We start from the raw sequence: 24,320 nt of genomic DNA on the forward strand, positions 1-24,320 counted from the left end.
CGTCAAGCGATTGCAATCATCATGTAGAGTTGCGGTGTTAAACGAATTCGGCCATTAAATGATTGCGCCTACACGACAACACATTCTAATGGGATCCACGCAAGGTAGGTGGAATGAACGCATCAACGCATCTACCTCCAGAAAATCCAATGATGATGTTGACATTTCACCTACCACCCGTTAGTGGCAGAGGTCTTCATCCTGTAGCAATCTCCAGCAGGTAGACGATCGTTCAGTGTGCACTAGATGATAGAAGCATAAGCAAACGATCGTGTACACAACGATGAGGCTGTGAAGCCTGACCGCCCATGCGATCGTGTAGTGCGACGATAGGTAAACGATTTACCTTGCATTACTAAGCGATCGTTTAGTCAGGTACTAAACGATGAAGCTTGCTGACCTAAACGATCGTCTAGCACGGGCTCGCATTAAACAATACTCAGCGATCGCGTACCCGATCGTCAACCCGATGCGACCAACTCTTGATCGCATTCCTCATCGTTTAACCGATGCGTTCATCTGAAATTGCGTACTTCTTTATCTTTACGATGCGATAGACAACGATCGCGTAGAACTTCTTCTACACGATGCGATCAACCCTAGATCGCTTCCTTCCTCGAAGAGCCGCAACCTTTGCCCAAAACTTCGATGAACGACTCAAAACTTCAAACAAATTTTGAATATAGACTCGATAACCATTATTAATGCCCAAAACGCAGGGGCCTTTACAAAAAATCGCAAATGTAAAAAAATTTAAACAAACCGAGGCTATTCATCCTGAAAACATCCATTAATCCGGCACATCCACAGAATATTTAACAATTAAAACAGCGTAGAAATGCACCCACCATGAATGTATATGTTATTTCGTTGCAATAGATGAAATTGATGTATCAGAAACCTGTCTCTAATACCAATTGAAGGATCTCATACCAAGAGTGCCATGAGCGTGTTCAAATCGCTCCAATTTCACAGTGACCGAAACACAAAAGATATACATTCAACACTAACAGTTATGCATATAAACCTAATTATTGGCATGCTCAAAACACAATAAATAACATGGAAAAGGTTCATACTAGTTGAAGACTCTCTTCGAACTTCTGAACCCAATGCAACAGAAACCTTCCAACAGATCTACCAACACCCGGCGGGTATGTCGACTGCAACAGAACGATCAGTACGAACACGAACACTGCGACGGGGACGACACCACCACTAGTGAAACCCGGGTATCCTCGGAGTGAAAACCCAAAGAGTGGGCTTTGGTGAGTTTGGTAGAGGATGAAGGACAAACGAGTCCTGTACGGGATAAGCAAGTGGGAGAGAAAATAGTGCTATCGTATAGCAGAAGTGCTTATCGCATAGAGGAGCTACTCGATCGTGTAGGAGTTGTTGAACGATCGTTTAGAAAAAGGTATACGATCGTTTAGCTAAATCGGCATAGTATACGATCGTTTAGAAGCTATCCGATTGTCTAGGCAACAGTATCTGATCATTTAGGCGCGAGGTATACGATCATTTAGGCGGAGAACGCTATTATATAGGCTCTCAAGCGATGTTTTGAATCACCAACGTGCACTTCACGAATTCTTTTGGGCGATTGGAAAAAATATTGAATGCACGATGCAAAATGAAAACCTCTTTTCATTTTTAAACCCTCGGTTACCATAACCAATACTGCCCACTACCCACGTCCGAATAGGGAAAAAATTGGTTAATTATCATATAATTAATCAATTAATTAATTAATAAATATAATCATATTATATTTATATCCTATAGTTTGATATCACATATCTACTATTTAGTATTTTCTCCTTTACTTGATATAAATCATATTTATATCTAATTTTCTCCAAAATAATGTATCTCATATTTTTAGCCAATTATATCAATATAATTAACCAGTTCAATTATATCATATATAATTGAACTTCCTCTTGTCAATTTGAACATTTCAAATTAACCCAAACACTGGTTCTCGATTTATCCAAGCTACCCAGGGGACTTAATGGACCTGTGGCTTGAAGCTCCGACGGTACGTGAATAGCTGACGAAAGTCTTTAGCCACGAGATCCATTATCCGTTAACTATCAGTGATTCCACTAAATACCAATAGTTAAACTCTTCTTACCACAGATATATTTTTGTGTCCATCGGATATAAGCAATCATGAGTACGATGACCCTTCACAGATGCTCGTAAGTACAGCTGGGCCAATTTACCGTTTTGCTCCTATAGTTACATCTAACTCCTTAAATACCACTGATTCCTCTAATGAACAATACAACATAGTCCAACTATGTGTGAACAGCTCTCAGGTCAAGAGAAGGTGTGTGGCGCCACACGTTCAAGCCCCAGAATCAGCCCTTAAGAGACCAATCTATCTACTTACCCCTACCTTGGGAAGGAGTGAATTCCATCTTATGTATCTGAGTTCCTAGCTCCAAAATCAGACGAATCCCCAATGGTAGGTTTGAATCGGCAACCTGGCCACCGCACCATACAAATCAAAGGACCACCCTCAATGGCACGAGTTCCCAACTCACTTAGGATTGAGGTCATGTTACCTATGGTCATCCTAGTGAAGTAAAGTCTTGTCATAAACGGTGTTATGTAATGAGATGTTTACACTTCGTGGTTAGGTCTTATACAAACTCTTTGTATAGGACCCCCACTCGCATGTCCCCAACACGAATGATCAGGATCAGATCATCTGTGACAAGTCACAATACTTTGTGACCATTCCACAAACGGGCCGCATCCATAGCGTTACCAGGATAAGGTTTCCCTCCTATATCCGTATACTACAGACCATTTTGGTTATCACTCAAGACATGATCCACTTGTATGTCATCACATACATGCTTGAGTCACATACAGATAACCAGGGATTTTATGTTTATTGGTTTGTGGTAAAACAAATAAAACAATTATCCGAGCAAAATTCAAGATGTGAAGTAAATATCATATATTAACAACACAAGTGTTCATACATACTGTTACAAACTACAGGACATGGGACTTTAGGGCATCAACCCCAACATCGTATCCCTAATCCGCATGATTAAGTATGCGATACTCTAGCAATCTTACTCAGTGATGCAATGAAAGTTAGGGATGCTAAGTAAATGAAGACGGGGATGGAATCGAAGGAAATATAGAAATGCATTGATCACAAAACGTATTAATTCCTTAAGCCAAGATTTAATACAATACAGAAGATAGAAGAGAAATTGAGGGCTAGCTGGAAGCAATGTCTTGCTTCTAGCAGATATGTGTCAAGGCTGTCAGTGTTGCCATGGATGGGCAGTGGACTGGACTTTTTCGATCTCTAACTCCGACGAAGGATCCAGTCGTCACTCGAAATGTTTGGAAGGGATGAAGAACTCTCAAGCTATCTTCTTACGCTTTAGTCTAGATCACAAGAATCCACCCTAAGGCAGGGAGCCTCAGGCAAAAAACCTTGGATGATTTGGAATTCTGCTCAACGGCTTCTATTTATAGGGCTTGATCGGTGACAGCATTTATGGACCTGCTCTAAATTTGACACTCGCGACGCAATGGTCCTTTTCTGAATCTCTGTTGCTAACGGCGTGGTAGGTAAAATGTCAACATCATCTTTTGATACTCCTGAGGTATGCTTTCGTATTTGCATTCCACCAACCTTGCGTTCACCCTTCTATTATGGTCATCATTATGTAGCCGCAATCTCTCTGTGATGACCACATTCGCTTGACGGCCGCAACTTCTATGCGATGCACGCATGCGGTTGATGGTCGCAACATCCATGCGATGGACATATGCGGTAGATGGGCGCAACATCCATGCGATCGTCTCCACGATAACCTAGATCCCGCGTATGCGATCGATTTCTGCGGTTGCTATAGAAATAAACAATTGAACGCATAATAACGCATAATTGTGGGTTAGTCGAGATTCTTAATGTCGATCGATGCAAACTCGTTTTCTCATGAATTCCTGACATATTCGCCACATATTTTACTTAACAGCCCTCATAATTCTAAATAAAAGGCTTAAAATGACGTGCATTTCTGCCCGTCATCAAAATCACTAATGACAACTAAAAAGGCCAATTGGGACACTATATATATATAATAATAATAATAACAATAATAATAATAACTAATTTATTATACATATATATACATACATAACTATATGTTATATCACATATAACATATAACCTATAGTTTTTATATTGTATCAAATACAATATGACCTACAATTTCAATTATCTCTCACTAAAGGCTTTTAATATAAGTCATATTTACAATAAATTAAATTATATGAATCCAATTCATATAATTAATATTTGAATCATATTCAAATATTTTTTTCCTCTCATAAATACTTAATAATATAATGTATCAAATATATTATAGTAATTATATCACATATAATTAAAACTTAATTAATTATATCATATATTATTAATTCCCTCAATTAATTTGAACAATTCAAACTAATCCAAAAACTTATTCTCATTTAATCCTATTATGTTACCAAGGGTACCTCATAGACCTGTAGCTTGAAGCTCCAAGGGTACGTGAATAATTAATTAAACTCTTTAATTAAATTAGTCATCATTCGTTAACTGTCGGGTACTGTATTAAAGATCGTCAGTTGCACTCTTCGCATTGCAAATATATTTATGTGTCCATTGGATATAACCAATCAACAATACAATGACCTTTCACAAATTGCTCGTAAGTACAACTAGGCAAAATTACCGTTTTTCTCTTGTAGTTACATCTAACTCCTTACGTACCACCGATCCCTCTAATGAACAATAAACCATAGTCTAGCTATGATCAAACCCTTCTCACGTCAGGAGAGGGTGTGACGTCACATTGTTCAAACACCAAAATCTGCCCTTAAGAGAGCAATTTATCTACTTGTCCTGACATTTGGGAAGGAGTGAATTCCATCTTGTGTAGCTGTGTTCCTAATGCCCCAATCAACTAGTCTCCAAAATGGTAGGTTTTTTAGTTAGCGCTCTAGCCATTCTCACCCATACAAATCAAAGGACCGCCCTCATAGGCAGGAGTTCACAACTGTTGAGGATTTAGGTCATGTCATCTATGGTCATCCTGGTTGAAATGTAAGTCTCTATTATTAACGACGTTATATAATGAGACTATTCATTTCGTGGTCCGATCTTATACAAACCCCTTCATATGGAACACCCCTACTCACATGTCTCTACATGAATGATCAAGATTAGATCATTTGTAGCAGTTTACAACAATTGTAACATCTACAAAGTGGGCAATACTTGTAGTACCACTAGGATAAGGTATCCAGCCTTATCCATCTACTACAGATTATTTACGTTATCACTTAAACATGATCAACTCACATGTCTCTACATACATGTTTAAGCTACAAGATAACCCTGGATGTTAGTTTATTAGTTCGTGGTCAATGCAACTTTGAAATTAAACATAAAATATTTTACAAATAAAATGTTTGTACATTATAATTACAAATCATAGGACTCTACAAGATTTAGGACATCAACCCCAACAGTTACTTCTACGATCTTAAAGATAATAAAATATTTGTGTCGACAAATGTTACTTTTATAGAAGATGACCACATAAGGGAACATAAACCCCGCAGTAAGATAGTGTTAAATGAACTTTGCAGTGGAACTACTGTACCTTCTATAGGAACTGGTGAAGGTTTGTAGCGGAAGGGGATCGTCCCAAATTTTAGTTTTCTTAGAAACTAAGTTTTATATAACAAAAAAAAATTATGCAACAAGAATTTTATAGCATGCGTTTTAAAATTAAAATTGAGAACAAAGGAATTATGAAATCCTTACCTTTGAAGAACCCTTCTTCAAAATCCTTCTCCAAAAAATCACAAACTCAAAACCCCACATATAGTCACCACCTATTGGATTCCTATGTATTCTCTAGCATGAGAATCCAAGGAGTTCGTGGGCTTTTGGAATTTTGGGAAAGAGAAAGATGAGATGAAAGGAAGAGATTTTTCGTGTGGGGATATCTTTCTGAAGAAAAAAAACATCGTACCAAAAACCAGAGAGATCTATCATTCTTTAATCTCTTTTCTGTAGAAGACAAATAACCACCCCAAAACCCCTCCCACTAAACGTGTGTTGAAAAGAGAATTAAGGGGTGGGAAGCTATTTCTCTCCCTCTTAATTCAAATTAATTGTAAATTAATATATATGTATGTATATATATATATTAATTAATTTATTAAATATATATAGAAATAAAAAACTATATGTTATATCATATATAACATATAACATATAATTAACATTGTATCATATACAATATAAACTATAGTTCTAATTCTTTCATCAATAGCATTTAATATAAATCTCATTTATATTAAATTCAATTATATGAATCCAATTCATATAATTAATATTTTAATCATATTCAAATATTTATTTCCTCTCACATAAACTTTGTATTATAATGTATCAAATACATTATAGTAATTATATCATATATAATTAAATTAGATCAATTACATCACATATAATTAATTCCCTCAATTAATTTGAACAATTCAAATTAGTCCAAAATTGATTCTCATAAAATCCTGTTGAGCTACAGAGGAAACCTCATAGACCTGTAGCTTCAAGCTCTAACGATACTTGAATAATTAATTAAACTCCTTTAATTAAATTATTCGACATCCATTAACTGTCGAGCACTCCAGTAAAGACCAATAGCTGCAGTCTTCGCACTACCTATATATTTTTGTGTCCATTAGATATAACCAGTCAACAGTATGATGACTCTTCATAAATTACTCGTAAGTACAGTTAGGCCAAAATTATCGATTTGTCCCTATATTTACATCTAACTCCTTAAATACCACTGATCTCTCTAATGAACAATAAATCATAGTCTAACTATGACTAAACCCCTTTTGGGTCAGGAGAGGGTGTAGCCTCACATTTTTCAAACCTCGGAATCAGCCTTTAAAGGATTAATTTATCTACTTTTCCCAATGTTGGGGAATGAATGAATTTTGTCTTGCGTAGTTGTGTTCCCGGCTCCCCAATCAGACAAATCCCCAAAATGGTAGACTTATTGAGTCAGCAATCTGGCCACTCTCACCCATATAAATCAAAGGATCACCTTCGTAGGCAGGAGTTCACAACTCACTAAGGATTAAAGTCATGTCACATATGGCCATCCTGTTGAAATGTAAGTCACTATTATGAATGGTGTTATATAAATGAGACTAGTCATTTCATGGTCCGGTCTCATACAATATCTTTTATATACATACCCCCGCTCACATGTCTCTATATGAATGATAAGGATCAGATCATTTGTAGCACTTTACAACAATTGTAACATCTACAAAGCAGGTCGTATTTATAGTGTCACCAGGATAAGGTACTCAGCCTTATCCATCTACTATAGACCATTTAGATTATCACTTAAATATGATCTACCTGTATGTCTCTACATAAATGTTTAAGCTACAAAAGATAACCTAAGATGTTAGTTTATTGGTTTGTGGGTTTCATGCTACAAAATGTCAAATAAAACATCTCACATTTTATTAAATAAATAAAATATATGTACAATAAAATTATTAACTATAGGATCGTACTAGATTTAGGGCATCAACCCTAACACCTTCGACAAGAGTTGTTGAAAAGTCCAATACCTCAACAATGTATATCTGTAGGCACTACTTATTGGCAAGTCAAAGAAGGTTGTCGTGGATGATGAAGAATGGTAGACTCTTAAGGAGAAGACTCATTCGACGATCATGCTATGTTTGGCTATGATGTCATCTTTAAGGTCGCAGATGAAGAAACTGTAGCTGGTCATTGGTTGAAGTTGGAAAGTCTTTATATGGCAAAATCTTTAATAAAGACGTTGTTTATGAAGAAACATTTGTATCAACTATGTATGCAGGAAGGTACGCCTCTACGAGACCATCTAAATCAATTAAATAAAATCTTATTGGATTTTCATTACGTAGAGGTTAAGGTTGATTATGAGGATGTTGCCCTAATTTTGTTGATGTCTTTGCCCCCATCACAGGAGACTTTTGTTTCCTCATATATTGGAGGGAAAGAAACTCTTACCTTAGAAGATACAAAGTCCACGTTGCTTATGTGAGAGGACTGTTAAAATGCAGGAAGTTCAAATACAGAAAGTTAGACATCTGGGTTAGCTACTATAGGGAGCAAGAGACACGGAAATTCTGGTAAGCAGAAGTAAAACTAGAATAATAAGTCTTTGAAGTCAAAGGGTTCTAGGTTAGAGGATGTTTGTCATTATTGTAAAGAAAAGGGGCATTGGAAAACCGAATGTCCTAAGATAAAAAGGTATCATAAAAAGACGAAAAAGAGTGACAAAAAGGAAGCATCTGCCTCTGTTGCACAAGTTTAGATTGATCCTAAAGAAGTTGAGATCGATTTTGAAAGAGATCTAGCTTTAGTTGTGAATGAACATTCACATTCTGATGATGTGTGGGTTCTTGATTCTAAGGCATTTTATCATATGTCCCCAAATAGAGAGTGGTTCTCAACGTATCAGAAAATAGATGGAGGGAATGTTAGCATGGCTAATGGTGTTGTGTGCAAGATAGTTAGAATCAACTTAGTCTAGATACGAACACATAATGGTGTCTTCTACACTTTAAACGAGGTTAGGCATGTTCCATTAATGACAAAGAGTTTAATATCCTTTAGTGTACTCGATAGCAAAGGTTACAGTTTTAAAGGTAAAGATGGAGCAATGTATGACTACAAGGGTTCTAAGGTAGTTCTGAACGACATAAAACATGGAACACTGTATTTCTTATCAGGTTCCACAATAACTTGTTATGTTGTTCCTGCATCGTATCTCGTTCACAAGGATGATATGACTAAGTTATGGCATATGAGACTTGGTTATATGAGTGAAAAAGGGATGCGAATTCTGTCAAAAGGGATTTTCTATGTGGGCACAAGGTGTAGGATTTTGAATTTTGTGAACATTGTGTATTCGGAAAGCTTCATCGCAGCAAGTTTCTAAGAGGTGTTCATCATACAAAAGGGACACTTGATTATATTCATTCAGACTGTTGGGGACCTTTCAGAGTTGAATCTATTGGAGGCAACGGGTATTTTATGTCTATAATTGATGATTACTCAAGAATGACTTGGGTTTTTATGATGAAACAAAAATGTGAAGCCTTCAAGAATTTCAAGCAGTGGAAGATATTAATTGAAAATCAATCTGGGAAGAAGATCAAAAGGCTACGAATTGATAATGGTTTGGAATTTTGTGATCATGAATTTAATGAGTTCTATAAAGTTGAAGGGATTGTTCGTCATCACACGGTTAGGGATACTCTATAGCAAAATGGAGTTGCAAAACGTATGAATCAAACGTTGTTAGAGAGAGCAAGATGCATGCTCTCTATTGCAGGGTTGACTAAAAGGTTTTGGGTAGAAGTAGTAAATACATCATGTTATCTAATCAATCGTGGACCTCACATAGCTATTGATTGTAAAACACCTTACGAGGTATGGCTAGTAAGCCTGTAAATTATTTTTTATTAGGAGTTTTTTGTTGTACTATCTTCTATCATGTTAATGAGGATAAATTAGAACCGATAGCTAAAATGGTATATTTATGGGTTTTAAGGACGAAGTTAAGGGATATAGAGTCTGACCACCTTCTAACAATAGAGTTACTTAGTAGGAATGTGATATTTGATCAAAATTCTATGCTTAACTCAACTGTGAAACCTTTTGTGACGTCTACTGGTGTGGGAGAAAGTAGTGGTGTTGATAAACATGTGTAGATGCAATTTACTTTAGCTGTGAATGAATTACAATACCAAGATAGAGAATATCAATACGTTACTACAGAAACTAATGTGCAACCAGAAACTACTATGCCTGAAACATTATAAGTTGTTTTTCCTGAAAATTCTAGCTCATAAGTAGATCAACCGAGTATAGCTCGTGATAGAGCTAAAAGAGTTGGTGTTGGACGTCCTGTGGGGTATGGTTTTGAAGATATGGTTACTTTCTCACTGCAGGTTGCTAAAAAGAGGAATCCTCATGAGCCATCCTAGAGAAGTTGTATCATGTAGTGAGTCTGCTCAATGACTTGTTGCTATGGGGGATGAGATGGAATCTCTTGACAAAAATCAAACATGAGAATTAGTTAAACGGCCTAAGAAGAGAAAAAATGTCACTTGTAAATGGATCTTCAAGAAAAAAGAGGGAATATCACCTTCAAAGGGCATTAAATATAAAGCTCGAGTTGTTGCTAAAGGGTTCATACAGAGGGAAAGAGTTGATTATAGTGAGACTTCTTACCAGTAGTCAGACATACTTCTATCAGGGTGTTACTAGCAATAGTAGCACATCAGAATTTGGAACTTGAGCAACTAGATGTGAAGATAGCTTTCTTACATGGAGAGTTGGAGGAAAAGATTTATATTACAAACCAGATGTTTCCAGTGTCCAGGTAAAGAAGATTATGTTTGTATGTTGAAGAAATCTTTGTATGGGTTAAAGTAGTGGTACAAACGATTTGATAGCTATATGGTTGGACTTGGGTATAATAGGTGTTTGTATGCTTGTTGTGTATATCATAACAAAGTTGATGATGGTTCAATTATTTGTCTACTTTTATATGTAGATGATATGCTTATAGCTGCAAAGTCCAAGTCTGACATTCTGAAAATGAAGATTATTCTCAGTGCTAAGTTTGATATGAAGGATTTGAGTGTTGCTCAGAAAATTTGGGTATGAAGATTTATAGGGAGAGAGATAAGAATAAGCTCTTCTTGTCAGAGAAAGGTTATATTCAGAAAATATTGTCCAAGTTTGGTGTGTCATCAGCTAAGCCTATAGATAATCTCAGTGTTGCAAAAGCTCGTTTATCATTTGTGCTTTCACCATAATCTGAAGCTGAGAAGGAGTACATGTCTCGAGTTCTTTATGCTAGTATAGTGGGAAGTTTTATGTATGCTATGGTCTATATTATGCCTAATCTTGCCCATGTTGTTAGTATTGTCAGCAGTTTCATGGGTCTGCAGGGATTAAAGCCCCGCGCAATGGAAAAAATCAGATCTAACTCTAATTTAATATCAAACAAAATAGCATTGGAAAATAAACCTAGGCTAAACCTATATTTTCAACAAAATAAAGAAAGAGGAAATCATACCTTGTTGAAAAATCTTTGTTGGATATCAACGACACTCCCAAAAAAGTCTTCACTGGTATCCTCTATGGGATTTTCTGAGGCAGGATAATGGGATCCTCTCTTCTTTGTTTGGGAGAAAAAAAATCAGTTTCAGAGAGAACTCTGTACTAATGAGAGGTTTTTTTTCGTTAAAGCCATACTTTTAAGCGTGAGAATTAGAATGAGAGGGAGAAAATCAGGGAGAAGATTCCCTCACCCCATAAAAAACGTAACTCCCCAACGTGGGGAGTTACCTAAATTTTTTTATTTAACTTTATTTATTATTATTATAATTATTAACTAAAATAAACAAATCTAATTTTAATTTATTTTAATTAATTCAATAATAATAACTATATTTATTTAACTAAATAAATTAAATCGAATTTAATTTATTAGAAAAAAATAAATTAAATAATTATTAATTAATCAAATTAATTAATAATAATTAAATATCTCCTATATTTAATTAAATATTTATTAGAATCATATTCTCATACATCATCATACATAACTTGTAGTTTCAATTCAATTAATTTAATCAAATCATATTTAATTAAATATAATTAAATTAAAATAATTAATTCTCCAATTAATTAATCATTAAATTAAATATCACATATTTGATTTAACCTTATAATTGAATCACATTCAATTATCTTTCTCTCATATAATCTATAGTTTTAATGTGCATCTTATGCACATTATTTTTAACCTATAGTTTTAAGATGAAATTAATTCATATTACATTTAATATTTGAAATCCTTCAAATATATAATTCTCCCATAAATTAATTTTTAAATCAAATTCAAAAAGAAATTTATATCATAAAGTTTAGTTAAATTATAAACTTTATATTATAATGTATCAACATATATTATATGATTTTTTCTTAGTTAATTTGAACAATTCAAATTATTTTAATTTTCTCAATACCCTTTTTTGAGCTACCAGTGGGACCTAATAGACCTACAAATTAGAAGCTTCAACGATATGAGATTAATTGGCTAAATTCATTAATCGAGTTAATTAATATTCGTTAACTGTGGATACACTCCACTATAGATTTATAGTTGCGCTCTTCTCACTGTAGATATATTACTGTGTCCACGGATATAGACCAATAACAGCAAGTTAGTCCTTCAGGAGTGTTCGTAATACCAACTGGGTCAAATTATCGTTTTACCCCTAGGTTACATCTACATCCTTAAGTACCAGTGCTCCTCTAATGAACAACCTATTTGTGGTCCAACCAACAAATTGAAATCCCTCTCAAGCCAATGATAAGGCAAGGCTCTTTGTTCAAGACCTAGAAACACTACTTAAAGAAACACTCATCTACTTTCCTAAAGCAGAAAATGAGTGAATTGTAGGATTGTATCAGTAACAGCGGAAGTACAAGGATCATCTAAGCACTCTAATTCACTAATTTTGGCACAATATAAAGCATGCTCTTACAGATAACAAGCGAGTTTCAAGACATACCTCTTGTAGAACTTCTTCAAAGCTTATTCTTCAGCTGCTATCTTCTCCAAATCTGATTGCAGACCACCTCAAGATCTTCCCCACTATTCTCTTGGTACTCTAGATTGAGTTGTGGAACTCAAAACAAGCTTGAATCAAAGGATGAAGAAGACAAGCTCACAACAACAATCTTGGTGAATAACCATTTCTTCAACTCGAATTTTCTCTAAAATTCTCTATTGATTGCATGCCCGATTTTCACTCCAATCTCTTCATTATATTGTAGATCAACATGCAAAAGAGAGAGTTGCATGAGTTTCAGCTCATGCTTGGAGAAGACTAAGGCAAAAAGAATGCTATTTGTGTGAGCTACTTAGGTGATGGATAATTGAAAATCTTCTTTTTCCATTTTGTGTGTTTTGCTTTTCTCTTTTTCAATTTTATCATAAAATCAAAAATGATTTTATAAAATTTATTTTGATTTTAAAACTGAAAAAATTAATTAATTTCATAAATTTATTATTAAATTAAACTTAATTAATTTAATATCAAATATTAAATTAATCTTAACACATATCCATCTTTAAATATTTAAATCATATTTAAATATATAAATTCTTCTATTCTGTTTAATTATCAAATTAAACATATAATTATATCTCATATAATTACTAATTCCCTTAATTCTAATTTGAAAATTTCAAATTAACTTATCACGCTATTCTAGAGCTAGTCCGTTACGAGCTAGTAGGGGGACCTCGCGGATTTACAGATCATGGGCTCCAATGATCCGAGATTATTTGGCTAAACATATTAGACCAAATTAATCTCCATTCATTAACTAATGGGTCACTCCACTAAAGCCCATAGTTGTACTTCCCTTACTATGGATATATTATGTCCACATGATTTAACCATAATCAACAAGTTGACCCTTCACAAGTTGTTCGTAATAATGACTGGGTCAAATATCTGTTTTACCCCCGAGATTACGTTTAATTCCTCAAGTCCCTACTGATCCTCTAATGTATAAGTGGTTTGTGATCCAATCACTAAACCAAACTCTCTCAGCCCAGTCAGAGGGTGGGGTCCCTTGTTTAAGACCTGGATTCGGTACTTGAGAGAACAACCTTTCTCCTATCCCTAAATCGAGTAGGCATGAACTCCATCTTGCACCCTATGTCCCCAGCTATCTATCCGGTCTTACCTCTGAATGAGAGTGTTATTGAGCCAACGCTATTGAGCAAACCCTCACTTATACAAATCTAAGGGCAATCTCGAATGAACAGAAGTTTATAGTTAGCTTAGGATTAAGATTGAGTTACCTAGGTCATCTAGGTGAAATAGTAAGAGTGACTGATAAAGTAAGAGTGACTTATTTCTTGGTCCTGATCTTATGCAGACTCATTGCATAGGATGACCCCAGTCCTCATGTCAGAATATGTACGAATTAGGATCACATCGTATGTAGTACTTTACAACTTTTTGTAACAACTACAGAGTAGGCCACATCTAATGGTGTTACTAGAATAAGGTACCCAACCTCATTCATGTACCATAGATCATTTTGACTATTTACTCGAACCTGATCCACTCTTATATCTCCACATAAAGTTCAAGTACTCATACAATAGTCATAGGTCTTAGTTTATTGGATTTAGACGTTCATACAATTTATGAAATCAATAATAAGTATATTGATTATAGAAAATGTTTATCATTTTACAAACTGCGAGTTTTAGGACATAAAATCCAACATGAATTCCATCTTATGAAATTATGTTCCTAGCTATCCACTCGATTTTGTCCCCCAAAATAGTAGGCATATTGAGTCGGCGAGCCAGACACTCTCACCCATACAAATCAAAGGACAATCTTTCGTGAATAGGAGTTCATAACTCACTCAGGATTGAGACTAAGTTGCATAGGTCATCCTAGTGAAATAGAAACCTAAGTAGTCGACGGTGTTACAGTTAAAGGTTACTATTTCGCGGTCTAGTCTTACTCAAACTCATTGCATGGGATAACCCCACTCACATGTCTCCTACACGAACACGTTGCATCATTGTGTTTGTATCAAATGCAAAGTAGGTCGTATCCATAGTGTTACAGGATAAGGTACTCAACCTTATCCCTATACTATAGACCCTTTAGGTTGTATTTTGAACAGTGATCCCCATATGTCTCCACATACAGCTCAAGACTCATACAACAACCCAAGATATTTGTTTATTGGATTAGAGTTTATTTAGGCATGATTAACATAATATAAACAATAACGCTTTATTGAAAAACATCAATAATAATTTACTAATGAACAGTCAAAAGTTACATTTACTATCTACGAGTTTTAGGGCGTAAAACCTAACAGGGTCAACTTGGAAAGAGCATTGGCAAGCTGTTAAAAGGATTTTTCATTACCTTAGAGGTACGTCGGATGTTGGTCTTGTTTATGGGAATGACACAAAGTGTTTGATGACTGGTTATTCTAATTTTGACTATGTTAGAGATGTTGACAATAGAAAGTCTATGACTGGCTGTGTGTGCACTCTGGGTAGTTCTGTTATTAATTGGAAGGCAACGTTACAGCCTAAAGTTACTTTGTCTACTACTGAAGCAGAGTACATGGCCTTGACAAAAGCTACTAAAGAGAGAATATGGTTAAGGGGGTTAGTTGATGATCTTGGTTTACATCATGACCAAGCTATTGTATATTGTGATAGTTTGAGTGCAATATGCGTAGTCAAGGATCAAGTCCATCATGAGAGAACTAAGCACATCGATATAAGATATCACTTCTTAAGAGGTGAGTAGAGAGTTAAACTGATGAAAATTGGTACTACTGATAACCCTGCTAATATATTCACCAAACCGGTTCCACAAGGCAAGTTCCAACATTGTTCGGACTTGCTGAATGTTTTGAATTATTAGTGGTCCCCTTTGTGGGACACTATGAGGCATGAAGGAGAAGTCTGGGTATGTCTAGCAATGTTGATTTATGTTGCATCTGGTACATTTATTATCTGGGAGAGAATTCAAGTCAAGGTGGAGATTTGTTGAAATACATTGAATTTGTTTGTTGGTGCTTCGAACAACCAAGTGCTTCGTATTTAGCATATTTATTTATTTATTTACAATTATTTATGATTATAACCCTAGGGTTTAGAGTAGTGCACTATATAAACTCTTTAACCCTTTAAGACGTTGTTATTGATGTATTCAGAAAACATTCTCTCTAATAATATTGTTCTCCCTCTGCCTTGTGAACATAGCTAACACACCATTAGGATTATCTGTATGTTGATATTTTTTTACGTTTTTTGTATTCTTTAATTGCCGGTTACGTAACAATGTCCCCAAGATGATTTTCTATGTAAAAGATCTCTTTCTTATATCTGTTTTTACTATGGGTCCTAAGTTTGAATAGTTTTCCCCTATATGATAAAAAAATTAAAGGTTAAAGGAAGCAAAATGAAAATCCCCCAATTGAGCTTTGAACATCACTCATCAACATCTTTCATTCTCAAAGCTTTCTCCTCGAGCATGTGCAGTAATATCTTCAATCAGCCGACTGAGATTCCTACGAGACAAACTTCCTTCTTCCATCGCTTTCTTTGCCTTCTCACCAATCTCTTTACATCTTCTTTTCATTTATTCTCTATCATCTCGATCCATCACCATTTCTATGGCTTCCCTCACTTTCTCCCTCTTCACCACTATCCTTTCTACCTCTTCATCTGCCAAATGCATATCTGTTTCCTCTCCCACACTCACACCTACTTTTAGTATCTCTACAATCAGCCTATAATTGAACACTTAATCTACGAACAACGGCCATGTGATCATCGGTACCCCTGCAGATATCCCTTAATGCTCAAATTCCATCCGCAGTGCATCAGAAAGCACCCGATTGCAGAGTGCGACAGTATTAGAACTTGTGGAGCCCACCCACGAATCACTAGCCCACGTCCTTTTGTTTTCTCCTCGAAATCATATTTCTCTACCCATTTTAGTAGATCTTCTGTCAAATTTACTTTTCTTATCACCCAAATGAATGGTTTGTTTGATGCTTCCAATCCCAATCCCAACTCTATGATTTACGTTGTACCCAAATTATAGAGGCTTCCCTACGACACATAAACCACCGAGGATGGGTTTTTTCCACCGAGCCATTTGATAAATTTGTGTCTGTCAATTGTGGCTTTGTCACCTCTTTCGGCTTTGTCAAGTTCATTGTCGTTGGAAAGCGAAAGAGGGCCAATGCACTAGACTTTTTCAGGCGATTCTCTTCCCTTTATATACTCTGTTACATGCCTTGGCTCCTTTTCTTCAAATATATTTAAAACGATGTCGTATGATTGTCGATCAGCCTCACATTACCAAATTAAATTGTGTGAGGTAATCATTGGTGGATTTATATAGCTGAGACCTGCGAAATTCAACTAGAAAAGGCAAGCCTGGTAAAGCCACTAGTTCAGAATTAGGGATAGATTTCACAAAATCGAAGTTAGCAAATAAACTCTGGATACAGAGAAGGAAGAAGTAGCTCAAGCTATAGAAAACGAGCCTGGGGATGTGAAATTTCTGAGAAAGTTGGAAGGTCCAAGGGAGGCACATGTCAGAGATGATGCAATTGGAAGGAGGGGTTAGTTGTTTAAACAATTTTTTCGATGAGCCATAAAGGAGACTCGCTGCTCTGTAGAATTTGGATAAGAAAGCAATTGAAGGTAGCAAATCGACATTCTTGCAGCCTTCTGGGAGGCCAATTTCTTTGTTGCTTGGGAATGAGAGTTCAACAACGTGGATTTGAAGGTCGGAATGAATTGCACGAGTGAGAATAGAGTGAAAGCGAGCAGAGTTGAGAGAAGTAGTGACAATGGTGATTATGGCTCCACGACGAGCGAGAAGCTTGGCGAGGTCGATCATGGGGATCATATGGCCTTGTTTCATTAAAGGGAAGAGAAGAAAGTGAGGTGTTCTGTGGTTTGAGAAGCCATAGGAGAGCTGTGTGAAAGGAAAAGGTCGTTTCTTCCACTATCACGTCTTTGGAAAGAACTTATAAGAAGTTAGGAAAACGAAAGAGTAGGAAAATGAAAAGGCATAGGGTAAAAGAAGGAAGACGAAGAGACGAAGTCGTTTGCTCTTAAATTTCTGTGTATTTTTCACTATATTCAATGATGTCATTACAGTGATTTTAAATAGCCATTTTTAAAGAAATATTAATGAATAAATGAATATATGTGTACAATTTTGATTGGTTGGAATAAATATTCTTTGTAACAAACTTTTCTTCTAGAAGAGGGATGACATGGTCTGTGTATGCTGACTGTAAGAGCTTGTTTGTATATGTGTACTGTTGACTGGGTGGCTGACGTGGACTTCTCAAACATCCCCCTCAAACGAGAAGGTACATCAAGTACACAAGGTTTGGAACGAAGATACTGGAAGTGAGAGTGTGTGAGTAGATTCGTGAGGCAGTCAGCAAGTTGACTTGCCGAAGGAACATACCAAACTTCTAAGGCTCCACGAAGAACATGGTCTCTCACAAAGTGAGCATCAATCTCAATGTGTTTTGTTCTAGCATGAAACGCATGATTGATGGCAATCGCAGCGGCACTTAAGTTATCACACCATATGATGGGTTTTACAGAAGCCAACTTCCCAAGTTCTGACATCAGTTGATTAAGCCAGATGACTTCAGAAGCAGTGTGTGCTAAGGCCCAATATTCAGATTCCGTACTTGATCGAGCTACGGCTGTTTACTTTTTAGATGACTAAGAAACTAAGTTGCTTCCAATGAATATACAGTATGTTGCAACTGATTTTCTATCATCAATATTGGAAGCCCAATCTGTCTCAGAGTAGGCAGAGACTGATAGGTCAGAGCTTGGTTGAAACAGTAGACCAAAGTGTTTGGTTGCATTGATGTACCGAAGGATGTGTTTGACAATTTGCCAGTGAACATTAGATGGTTCTTGAAGAAATTGGCTTAAGTGGTTGACTATATAAGTGATGTCCAGTCGGGTTGTGGTGAGGTACTGAAGTGCACCAATTGTGCTTCTATAGACAAAGGGATCATCGAGAGAAGTACCATCAGCAATAGACAAGTGTTTGCCAAGAACACTAGAAGTAGGCTTTAGATTTGTGAGTTGTAAATGGTTTAGAAGGTCATCCACATATTTTGCTTGATTTATGATGAGACCGGAATCAAGATAGTGGACTTGAAAGCCAAGGAAGTATGTGAGTTGTCCCAAGTCTTTGAGAGCAAAGGTGTTGTCCAACGATCGAATGAGTTGATTGATTATTGAGGGGTCATTGCCAGTGACGATAACATCATCAACATAAACTAGAAGAAAGATGACAAAGGACTGCTTGTTGTAGATGAACAGAGAGGAGTCTGACCTTTAGTTTGTGAATCCCCATCGAAGAAGCTCTCTTGTGAGAGCAGCATTCCAGGCCCTTGGGGCCTGTTTTAGGCCGTAAAGATCTTTTTCAAGCTTACAGACATGATATGGTAGGATGGATGTACATACTCGGAAGGTTGTGTCATATACACATTTTCTTCTAGTGTTCCGTTCAAAAAGACATTGTCAAAGTCTAGTTGTCGTAGACTCCATCCTTGAGAGGCAGCAATACTGAGAATTACCCAAATTGTTGAAGGCTTGACAACCGGACTAAATGTCTCAAAGAAATCAATGCCCAGGTTCTGGTGAAATCCCTTTGCTACAAGCCGTGCTTTGTAGCATTGAACTGAACCGTCAGAGTTGCGCTTGATTCTGAACACCTATTTATGCCCCACAATGTTCATGTCTGGTGTAGGAGGCACAAGCCGCCAGGTCTGGTTTCGCATTAGAGTAGCATATTCGGCATCCATGGCTTGCTTCCAAGGAAGAGAAACTAAGGCATCTCGAATTCGAGTGGGTTCGATTACCGACCAGTACACAGGGGATGAGGTAGTGAGGATTTTTTGTTTGAAGATACCAGCTTTCCCTCAGGTTATCATAGGATGAGTGGGTAGGGGGACAGGTTTGGTTGATGTAGAATTTGTAAGGTCAGGTTGAAGGTGTCAGGTGAGAGAGGCAGGAGGTGCACGATCGGGTGGTGATGATACTGGTATACGATCGGTAGGCGATCAAGTCTAGGTGAACGATTGTTTAGTAATGGATTTGGTAGGCGATCAGGTGAGGAAGGGATAGGTAGATGATCGTTGGATATAGGTGATCGTGTAAACAATCGGGTGTGGGTAGACGATAAGTGTTGGGTAAGCGATCGTTTAGTGATGAGGGAAGTGAACGATCGGTTTGGGTTGATATAGCTAAACGATCGTGTAGAGATGTTATTGGTAAACAATCGGGTAGATAATCAGGTGAGGGTAGGCGATGGGTAGTAGGTAAGTGATCGACGTGAGGTGAACGATCTTTAAGGATCAATCATGTGGGCGATTGGGTAGATGATCCAACGTGGGTAGGCGATGGATATTGGGTAAGCGATCATGTAGTGAGAGATTTGGTATACGATCGTGTAAGCGATTTAGAGAGGTTGAACGATGGGTAATGGGTAAGTGATCGGGTGATGAATTTGGTAGGCGATGGGCATTTGGTGAGCGATCACGTGGTAAAGGATTTGGTATGCGATCGTGTAGGCGATTTAGAGAGGGTGAGCGATGGGTGGTAGGTAAGCGATTGGGTGATGAGTTTTGTAGGCGATGAACATTTAGTGAGTATCGTGTGGTAATAGATTAGATATATGATGGGGTAGGCAATTGGTAATAGGTAAGTGATCAAGTGAATTTAGTGCGCGATGAGCATTAGGTGAGCGATCGTGTAGTGATGAGGTTGGTGATCGTTGGGGTTGAGGTAAACGATCATGTATAGGATTGTTCTGTGGGCAAGGATCATTAGGTGGAAGGATGGGCAGGGTGAGGTTGGGTGAGGGATTAAGCTGGTTTTTGGGATTAGCCTGGGATAATTGGGTGAAAGGAAACTCATCCTCATTGAAGGTGACATGTCGAGAAATGATGATCCAGCCATCTTTGGTCAAACATTTGAAGCCTTTGTGCTGTTGACAGGGGCCTAGATACACACATTTTTCTGAGTGAAAGTTGAACTTGTTGTGCTAAAAGGGCAGGAGGTATGGAAAGAAAGCGCAGCCAAAGACCCTGAGCTATGCAAAATTCAAGTTCTTGTTAAAGAGAATAAAGACAGGGGATTTACCTTGCAGTACCTTTGTTGGTAGTCCATTTATGAGCATGGTGGCTGTGAGGAAGGCATCCCACCAAAAACTCAAAGATAGGATGGCCTGTGCTAGCAGTGTAAGGCCAGTTTCTAATTCATGTCTGTGTTTTCTTTCTACTCGACCATTTTGAGCAAAGGTGTAAGGGAATAATAGCCTGGTTATGATTCCTCTTGAGTTGCATAGCTGATGAATTTTGGCATACTCACCTCTGTTATCAGACTAAAGCACTTTGATTGTTTTGTTTAATTGGTTCTGAACATATATAAGAAAGTACTGAAAGGCTTCCAATGCACCACTCTTTTGTCTCAAGGGATAGATCTAGGTGTATCTGCTATAATCATCAACAAACAATATGTATATCTATACCTATCTGATGAAATAACAAGGGCAGGTCCCCATAAGTCGGAGTGAATCAGTTCAAAGGGTTTGGTAGCATGGCTTTCAGACTTAGAAAATGGTAGATTATGAGCTTTACCCAAAGGACATGATTCACAAAACATAGTCTCTTCATTACTTTTAACTTTCAGATTACAAGCACTGATAATATAATTCAAAATTTTCAATGAAGGATGTCCTAAACGTCTATGCCAGATGGCTTTAGATATAGCTACATTAATACTTGCTGTTTTTCCAGACAAAACTAATGCAGAGGTGTTCTTATTTATGTTCAAAAGCCTTCTGTACTCAGTGTTCTGATTCTTCAATTCTTCATTTCTTTTCACGGCCACTTAATCCAAGTGATACATCCCATCCTTAAGGTTTCCTTCCAGAAGAGTTTAACTCGTACGCTTGTCCTTAACAAAGCAATAAACATCATGAAACTCAAAATAGATGTTATTATCTTGAGCTAACTTAGATACACTAACCAAGTTCATTGTAATTTCAGGCACACATAGCACATTCTCAAGTATAACAGTGTTTTTTCCATCAGACAACAAGGTATTATCAATATAAGATATTTGCAGTTTATTTCCATTTTTTACTTTGACTTTCTCATTACCTGAGTATTCTCTTGGATTGTTCAAATTTGCATAGTCAGCAGTGCATGGTTTGTTGCTCCATTGTCCACATACCAATTCGGATCCACAACTGTCTCTAGTCCAGCAAAGGGGTTGGAGTTTTGGGCTGCTATGAATGCAGTGGGATTATGAAGGGCATTGTTACTAGGATTCAAGCTCTGTCCTCCTTTGTTCTGCCCAAAATTTCCAAAAAACTCTTTGTTAAATCAATTAAATCATATAAGGACTGAATGGCCATATTTACCACAAACTTGACAGATAGGTTTGTTGCCGCGTCCACGACCTCGTCCTCGACCAGTGGAATTGCCATTACCTCCTCCTCGTTGTTGATTAAATGAAGGTCGAGAGTTTGTCTGATGGTAGTTGTTCATCTGCCTAGCATCACTGGAGTTCCGACTTTGAGCTACATTCATAGTGGGCATAATGTTGCCGAGATTTCTTTGAGCATTTTGATGTTCCAATTGTTTCTCGTAAATGAGAAGCTCGGACTGCATATCCAGCCAAGAGATGTCTGGTTTTCCTTGTATGACAGCAATTACCAGGATGTAAACTTCCTCTAGACCAAGAAGAACCTAAGAGATTAAGGATCGTCTAGGTATAGGACTTCCAGCCTGTCCTAAGTTGTCGACATTAGTTTTCATGATGCATAAATAATCTTCCATTTTAGAGTTACCTTTCTTGGTAGTCTAGAAGATGTGGTAAAGGAAATCCTCCTCCGCTCTTGATTGCACACCGAAGAGGTCTTTGGTAGCTTCCTATAAATCCTTAACATTGTTGAAGCCTAACAGCTGCAGGGCTACTTCAGGAATCATCGAGTTATAAAGCCATCCAGAAGCAGAAGATCTGTCGTGACCCATTGTTCGAACAAGGGATTGACTGTTCTGGAGCAAGCGGAGCTCGACGAGGCTTTATCGGTGCTTTCGGTAGTATCCTCACCTTGAAGGAGACTGGATTCTTCATTCAATGGTGAGACAAATTTCAGAACATAGGGTTTTTTCACCTGTGAGATGACCTTCTAGTTTGTAGCTTCTTAGGATGGGTAACTGATAATGGGTAGAAATGCACATTATTACAATGCAAATAAGTAAAACAATGAGGGAATGAAACGATAAAAATATATAAAATTATGTCTGAAAGCGTTAAACTGAGAATATTGCGATCGCATGTGCCCATCGCATAAAAGCAGCTAATTTACTTATTTTGTGCAGGAAAAACTGCGTTGGCACAAGTAAAATTGCGATCCAAGGAATTACACATCTGCGCGCAATAAAAGATTGCGATCGCAAAGCCATACGATCGTATGTGATTGCAAGAAGTTGCTCAAGAAAGTGGCTGCATAAAGACGGCGCATCAAGGTATAGCAAAATAAATCATGATGGGATAGAAAGTTGATGACGGTCGAATCCGAATTTAGTTGATAAGTCGTTAACGACACATTGTAGCAATACACTCAACTTTCGGTGACCATTAATCGACACATCAGAGCAGGAGATTTAATGACCACCCATCATTGCAATCATTAGAGAGAAAAGCTTCTCCTTCAGCTCCATAAATACCGAAGGCCACCATCGTTAAAAGAGTTCGCCATATAGAATAGAGATCATATACAAGATAGAAAGTCATCTGTCTGTTCATAGTCATTCTTATACTTAGAAGATGGAGACGAGCGAAGAGAAGAAGACGCCGAGATATCATTCCCGGATAGCTCGAAAGACTGTCGGGAAGCGCTACAAAAGGAGAGAGGGGCTAACACTTGTGAAAGCAAGGATATTCATCTGGACAGAGTTGGAGTGAAAGACAATGTAAACATCCACGGGAAGCAAGACATTGCTACCGGGCTTCTTATCTTTACCTTCTATTGTTATTTTGTATTTTGCATTTAATTTATAAACAATGGAAATCTCATTTCAACTTATGTTCAATCTCTCCATACTTCGCATGAGTAGCTAAATTTCTAAATGGGTTGAGAAGTACTTAGCGAGCATGACCTAAGATTTACACTTTATGCATCATTCACCCTTTAGAGATACTTGAGAGAGTATTCTAAAGAAAGAATCTAGACTTGAAAGAGTTAGATTAGAATCTAGGCTTGAGAGAGTCAGATTAGAACCGCATAAGAAGAGATAGAAACTTAGACATAAGTTATGTTTGCTATTATGCATCACATGCACCCTAGAAATAGGATATGATAGTATGCGGTCACCTTGTGTATGTGTGCATCATTCATCATCGCATAGACAAGAATAAAGGCTTAGACATAAGTCCTATCAACATTATCATGTGCATCGCATGCATCCTAGAAATAGGAATTATGGCATTTGCATTGGGAGATGGCATGCTATTGTTTGTGTGTAGCATGATCGCATAACTTGAATG

The 24,320-nt window shown here is 37.1% G+C and overlaps 1 pseudogene; it reads right to left on the reverse strand.

Moving 5' to 3' along the window:
• Nucleotides 1-16,197: 16,197 nt before the first annotated feature.
• On the reverse strand, nucleotides 16,198-18,365 carry LOC120090780 (annotated as a pseudogene).
• Nucleotides 18,366-24,320: the final 5,955 nt, after the last annotated feature.

This window comes from Benincasa hispida, chromosome 11, assembly GCF_009727055.1.
Source record: "Benincasa hispida cultivar B227 chromosome 11, ASM972705v1, whole genome shotgun sequence".
In the NCBI taxonomy this organism is placed as follows: Eukaryota; Viridiplantae; Streptophyta; class Magnoliopsida; order Cucurbitales; family Cucurbitaceae; genus Benincasa; species Benincasa hispida.